General features: G+C 43.3%; 1 pseudogene; it reads right to left on the bottom strand.

Annotated features, from left to right (window-relative positions):
- LOC131745353 (tigger transposable element-derived protein 1-like) lies at window positions 1–2,789 on the bottom strand (annotated as a pseudogene).
- Between the last annotated feature and the right edge of the window lie 4,670 nt (window positions 2,790–7,459).

The following is a 7,459-nucleotide window of genomic DNA, read 5'->3' as shown; positions in this document are numbered from 1 at the left end:
CTAACCATCACTTGAGCCTTCCACGAGTTGTAATCTTTTTGCTGATGGGAGGGTGTTGCCTTGATGTTGATGGCTGCTGACTGATCAAAGTGGTCGTTGCTGAAGGTTGGAGTGACTGTGGCAATTTATTAAAATAAGACAATAAAATTTGCTGCATCAATTGACTCTTCCTTTCAAGAAGAATTTCTCTGTAGCAGGCAATGCTGTTTAATAGCATTCTACCTACAGTAAAACTTCTTTCAAAATTGGAGTCAATCCTCTCAAACCTTGCTGCTGCTTTATCAACTAAGTTTTTGTAATATTCTAAATCTTTGTCATTTCAATAATCTTCAGAACATCTTCACCAGGAGCAGATTCCATCTCAAAAAACACTTTATTTGCTCATCCATAAGAAGCAACTCCTCATACATGAAAAGGTTATCATGAGGTTGCTGAAGTTCAGTCACCTTTTCAGGCTGCACTTCTAATTCTAGATCTTTTGCTATTTCCACCACATCTGCAGTTACTTCCACCACTGAAGTCTTGAAACCCTCACAGTCATCCATAAAGGTTGGAATCAACTTCTTCCAAAGTCCTGTTAATGTTGATATTTTGACCTTGTCCCATGAATCACAATGTTCTTAATGGCATCTAGAACAGCAAATCCTTTCCAGAAGGTTTTCAATTTACTTTGCCTAGATCTATCAGAAGAATCACTATCCACGGAAGCATAGCCTTACAAAATGTATTTCTTAAATAATAAGACTTGAAAATCGAAATGTTACTTGGTCCATGGGCTGCAGAATGGATGTTGTGTTAACAGGCATAAAAACAACATTAATCTCACTGTACATCTCCATCAGAGCTCTTGGATGACCAGGTGCATTGTCAAAGAGCAGTAATATTTTGAAAAGAATGGTTTTTTCTGAAAGAGTAGGTCTCAACAGTGAGCTTAAAATATTCAGTAAACCATGTAAATAGATGTGCTGTCATCCAGCACATCTGTTTACAGCATCCATTTATAGAGCACAGGCTGAGTAGATTTAACAAAATTGTTAAGGGACCTAGTATTTTCAGAATGGTGAATGAGCACTGACTTCAACTTAAAGTCACCAGCTGCATTTGCCCCTAACAAGCGAGTCAGCCTGTCCTCTGAAGCTTTGAAGCCGGACATTGACTTCTTCTCTCTAGCTATGAAAGTCCTAGGTGGCATCTTCTTCTAATAGAAGGCTGTTTCATCTGCATTGAAAATCTGTTGTTTCGTGTAGCCACCTTCATTATCTTAGCTAGATCTTCTGGATAACTTGCTGCAGCTTCTACATCAGCACTTGCTGCTTCACCTTGCACTTTTATATTATGGAGATGGCTTCTTTCCTTAAACTTCACCAACCAATCTCTGATAGCTTTAAACATTTTTTTGCTGCAGCTTCCTCAGCTCTCTCAGCCTTCACAGAATTGAAGAGAGTTAGGGATTTGCTCTGGATTAGGCTTTGGCTGAAGGGAATGTTGTGGCTGGTTTGATCTTCTGTCCAGACCACTCAAACTTTCTCCATATCAACAATAAGGCTGTTTCACTTTCTCATCATTCATGTGTTCACTGGAGTAGCCCTTTTAATTTCCTTCAAGAACTTTTCCTTTGCAGTGACAACATGGCTATTTGGCACAAGAGGCCTAGCCTTTCTCACTAAGCTTAATGATTTCCAGCTTTTGATATAAAATGACAGACATGTAATTCTTTCTTTTTTTTGACCACGCAGCATGGCCTGTGGGATCTTAGTTCCCCCACCAGGGATTGAACCCGGGCCCTCGGCAGGGAGAGTGCAGAATCCTAACCGCTGGACCACCAGGGAATTCCCATGTGATTTTTTTTCACTTGAACATGTAGAGGCCATTGTAGGGTTATTAATTGGCCTAATTTCAATATTGTTGTGTTTCAAGAAATAGGGAGGCCCTAGGAAAGGGAGAGAGAAGGGGCAAATGCTGATTAGTGGAGAAATTACACCAGTTATCCCACAACATTGATTAAGTTTGCTGTCTTATACGGGCACGGTTTTTGGCACCCCAAAACAATTACAATAGTAACATCAAATATCACTGATCACAAATCACCATAAAATATAACAATGAAAAAGTTTGAAATATTGCAAGAATTACCAAAACATGCCACAGAAATATGAAGTGAACAAATGCTATTGGAAAAATGGCACTGATAGACTTGCTCAACGTAGGGTTGCCACAAACCTTTGATCTGTAAAAAATGCAGTATCTGCAAAGCACAATAAAGCAAAGCACAATAAAACAAGGTATTCCTGTACTGTTAATGCTACTGGTTGGTGCTAAAAAAAATTTTAAGGCATTTTCAAAGCATTTCACAAAACGTGTCATTTAAAAAGTATGCATTATCACTAGATAAAACCAACTATGTGTGTACCTTTTCTCCCTAATAAAGTGTGTTTGTATTTTTCCCCTTCTCAACAGATTTCTGTCCCAATTGCTTTCATTGTCAAGTAGAATGTGTTCAAGGAGAAAAATATTTAAAAGAAAAAGACTGAGGGAGTACTGATGAAATAAGAAAGGCAGAATGTTGATAGCTCTTGCATCTGGCTGATAAGTATTGTACATAGAGGTTCATCAAACCAGTCTCTGTTAAAAAAAAAAAATAGACACTTCCTTCTGTGATTCTGCATGGTTCTTAGGAGAATGCCAGCACTCCTGGCAAGGCAAGGCCTTGCCAACTACACCAGGTCTCTCTCTCCCCTGCTTCCCCTGTACCTCCTTGCTCTGCTCTGAGACATTGGATTCTGGGCCATGTTTCGCCTCACCCCAGAGCTCTGGAACCCACTTTCCTACTGCCTGGAAACCTCTCCTCGCTCCCTAGTCTGGTTAATGAGTACTCATTTTTCAGACCTAAGTACAAGCATCACTTCCTCCAGGAAGTCTTTCTTGAAAACACTGGCCAGATGAGAGTTTTACTTTCTTAATCTATCTTGTGGTTTTCCTTCAGAGCATTTAGCACAATTTTAATTTTACTTGTAATTAATAACAATAGCCAACATTTAATGAGCACTTACTCAGTGCCAGGGGCTGTCCTAAGGACGTCAAGGGTATCTGCTCATTTGATTCTCTCAAGGCACAAAAAGTGGAAGAAACTCTCTCAAGGTCACATAGTTGGTAAATGACAGAGGCAGGACCCAAACCGTCTGTCTGATTCCAGAGCTGACATCTTAACCATTCTGCTCTGCTCCCTCCACATGTTGTTAATAATATGCATCTCCCCTACCAGGCTGTTTAATCCCTCAGTGGTAGACATTTAGTGTTATAGACTGAATTGTCAATAAGTCCAAATTCCCCAGATTCATGTATTGAAGACTTACGCTCAATGTAACTGTATTTGAAAACAGGGCCTTTAAGGAGGGAATTAAGTTAAATGAGGTCCTAAGAGCACGAACCTAATCCAATAGGACTGATAAATAAGTTTGTATTGTTTAAGGACTGATGTACTTCTGTCTTAGTCTGTTTGGGCTGCTGTAAAAGAATACCAAAGACTGGGTAGATTATAAACAACAGAAATTTATTCTCACAGTTCTGGAAGCTGGGAAGTCCGAGATCAAGGCACTGGCAGATTTGGTATCTGGTGAGGGCCCACTTTCTGGTTTATAGATGGCCGTCTTCTCACTGTAAAATCACATGGCAGAAGGGGCAAGGGAGCTCTCTCTGAAGCCTTTTATAAGGGCGTTAATCCCATTCATAAGTGCTCCACCTTATGACCTAATTACCTCCCAAAGGCCCTATCTCCAAATATCCTCACATTGAGGATGAGGTTTCAACCTATGAATCTGGTGTAGTTGGGGGTGTGGAAGGGGGCGGCACAAACATTCAGTTTACGGCACCTTATCAGAAAAGGAAGAGACACCAGTAGTGTGCGTGCATAGAAGAAAGGCCATATGAGGACACAGTGAGAAGGCAGCTACCTACAAGCCAAAGAAAGAGGTCTCAGGAGAAACGAACCCAGCTGGCACCTTGATTTTGAACTTCCAGCCTCCGGAACTGTGAGAAATAAGTTTGTATTGTTTAAGCCACCCAGCCTTTGGTATTTTGTTACAGCAGCCCTAGCAGACTAATACATTCGGTCTCTTCTTGTTTGCCATTATGTTTTGGACTAAGCATCATGCCTAGCACATAGTAGGTCCTCCAAAAATATACACTTAGGGGTGACCACCTTCTCTGAAAAGCCTTCCCTCACCCTTCTCCCTCCCCCAGCCCTGGCTTAAGTGCCCCCTCTGGGCTTTAGTTGCTACACTCTCCACTTCGTTCTGGAAGGATATGTTTTAAGGTCTAATTCCTTTCTATAAGGTTAAATCTTTTAATTTAAAGATTTTGAAGGGGCTAAGTCTTCCCTGGGCTTGGCACAGATGGCATATGCTCTTGGAGTTTAATAAATATTTGAGTGAATGCATGTCTTCTGACCCCTACCCATGAGCCCTGGTTCAAGACGACCTGAGTTCTAAGCAACATCTCTAAATCCCTGTGCTTGGACACTGAGCCTCAAAAGTAATCATGGCGGACTTCCCTGGTGGTGCAGTGGTTAAGAATCCACCTGCCAGTGCAGGGGACATGGGTTCGAGCCCTGGCCTGGGAAGATGCCACATGCCGCGGAGCAACTAAGCCCGCGAGCCACAACTATGAGCCCTTGTGCCACAACTACTGAAGCTCGCACGCCTAGAGCCCATGCTCCACAACAAGAGAAGCCACCGCAATGAGAAGCCCGAGCACCGCAACAAAGAGTAGCCCCCGCTCGCCACAATTAGAGAAAGCCTGCGCACAGCAACGAAGACCCAACGTAGCCAAATAGAAATTAATTAATTAATTATTTTTTTTTAAAAAAAGTAATCATGGCTTTGGGTTTCTCCAGAAATCAAAGCTTGGGTAAAGTCCGTTATGCTCTGAAAAGTACAGAGTCATTTTGATGCCTGTTATGAGCACATGTGCAGTTGGGCTGAGCTCCTGAGTCTTAGTCATCTGCCTGGCTCCAGTTGGACTTCTTGCTGTACCTCAGACATACTAAGTTCACTCCTGTCTCGAGGCCTTTGCTCTTGCTACCTCTTCTGGGAACACACTTCCCCCAGACTTTCCCAGTGCAAATATCTAGCCTTAATTTTCAGTACCTACAGCAGAGTCAAGGCAAGTGATGTTGATTGCAAGGAAACAACTCAGTTTCAGAACACTGGAGAAGAGAAGAGATGCCACTGTTCTATTAGTTCATTTAAAATCCTCTTGACAGTCCTGAGAGGTATTTATTATCATTATCCCCACATTACAGATGAGGAACTTGAGGCCAAGAGAGGTTAAGTAACCGGCCAAAGGTCTCACAACCAGCAAGTAGCAAGGCCAGGACATGAATCCAGGCAGACTGGATCCAATGTCCAGCTTCTTAACCACAAGGCTTCTTAACATATATTAAAGTATAGTTAACATAGGGCCTGGCATGGCGTAGTTATCCCATAAGCCATAGTTATTTCTCTACTCCTCTCAGACAGCTTACTTTTCAAATCTTACAGTCCAACCTCCAGAATGAAACCAACAACCGTTCTGACTCCATCCTGCCAGAACCCAGGGTCCCTCACTCCATCTTCTCATGCTTGTACACACTGGGTAGTAGCTGGAATTGAGGGCTCTCGAGTAAGGCTCTCTGAGTTCCAATACAGGCTCCACCATTCACTAGCTCTGTAAACATAGAAATGTTACATCCTGCCCTGGGTCTCAGTTTCCTCACCTGTAAATTGGGGACAATAACAACCCCTATATCCTAGAATTATTATAAGGATTCAGTGAGATGATACACGCAGAATGTTTTCCACCTAGCCTGGCTCATAAAAAGTGCACAATAAATTGTAGCAATTATGATTAAGGCTTCTCAGTGAGAAGCCCCCAAAGGCTCTGAGGCTGTGAAATACTCTCCCAACCACCTTTAGGGCCCAAATTGGGACCAGATGACCTCATTGCTTGCAGACAAGGCTGGCTGGGTATGAGGACTTCTCACCTGACCCAACACAGGATCTACCAGACACGTACTTCCTGGAGGTAATGTGGTTCAGGGAGTGATCTCTTGGGTCTGATAGACCTGGGTCTGAATTCCAGCTTGGACTTCTCCTCAGCGCCTCAGTTTCTTCCTTTGTCAAATGGGAAGGGAGCAGTGTGAGGAGTGATTAAGAATGTGGGGTGTGGATGCAGCATATTAGGTATCATTCATTCTACTCCTTGCTCAGCCATCGACCAGCTATGTGAGCTGAGTGTCTTCACCTCCATGAGCCTCTGTTGTCTGTTCTAATGGGTGTTGTCATCAATTCCTCTTCCTAGAGTGGCTACGAGGATTCCCCAGGACCACGTGTGCCCACGCTCTGGAAACTGTAGCTGTTAGGATGCGAGGCGTTGTATATCAGTGGTTAGGAGCTTAGGCTCTGGAGTCAAACTGCAACAGGCCTAATTCAAATTCCAGCTCTGACAATTACTTCCGGTGAGATCTTAGGGAAATCAAGTTCTTCTGTCAGCCTCAATATACTTATCTGTGAAGTGAGAAAAATAACATTAAACATCTGATACAGCTTATGAGGATTCAGTCAGAGGATGCATGTAAAACACTTAAAACTGGGCTGGTTTGGTGTCAGTGGCCAAAAAGTGGCAAAGATATTATGATGCTGATTTTTAAAATATCCTTTTCTAGAATGCAGATGCATTTGCCCCAGAGTTTGAGGAGCTGAAAATATATGCTGAGTGCTGAGCCTTCAGGATGGGATTCAAGTCTAAAAAAAGAAAAACAAACAAGCAAAAAAACTCATTTATATGATGAAGTAAACCAAGGTCATGTGACCACATCAGACCCCATTCCACATCTATATAAGATCAATCCTACTTAATTATAGTGTAGCTCAGATGTTGGACTCTCACCAGAACAATGTCGGAGTCCCAGCAATGCCCATACTCACTGTGGAACCTGAGACAAGTGACTTCACCTCTGACTCTCAACGTTTAGCCCGGCTAGTAATAGACTCCCTCACAGAGCTATTTAGAAGGATTCAGTGAGATGATGCACAAAGCGTGGTACATGGAAAGGGCTGTTGTTACTACTACTACAGCGCCCGTCTTTCCCCTGCTATTTGAAGGGTTATCTCCCGCGTGCCAGGCACTCGCCTTAGGTGGTCTCGGTTTCCACTGTCCTAAGCTCCTGAGTCGAGTCACGCCGTCCTCAGCAGCGCCCCTTCCAGCTCCTGCCCCCACCCCACTCTTCATCCCCATTTCCCCACTGGCTGTGGGGAAGGAGACGCCAGACAACAGTCGCCAGAACCCCGAAGCTGAACAGAAGCAAAGGGACAGAATTCTAATCGCCGCCCGAAACCATTGGGCTGGACTCCCTCCTTCAGGTCCCCTGATCAATCAAAGGCGAAGAAGCAAGCCTCGGGACCAATCAGAAGTGGAAGCGGTG

Source organism: Kogia breviceps, chromosome 18 (genome assembly GCF_026419965.1).
Source record: "Kogia breviceps isolate mKogBre1 chromosome 18, mKogBre1 haplotype 1, whole genome shotgun sequence".
Classification (NCBI taxonomy): Eukaryota; Metazoa; Chordata; class Mammalia; order Artiodactyla; family Physeteridae; genus Kogia; species Kogia breviceps.
This window is presented reverse-complemented; position numbering and strand designations above follow the sequence as displayed.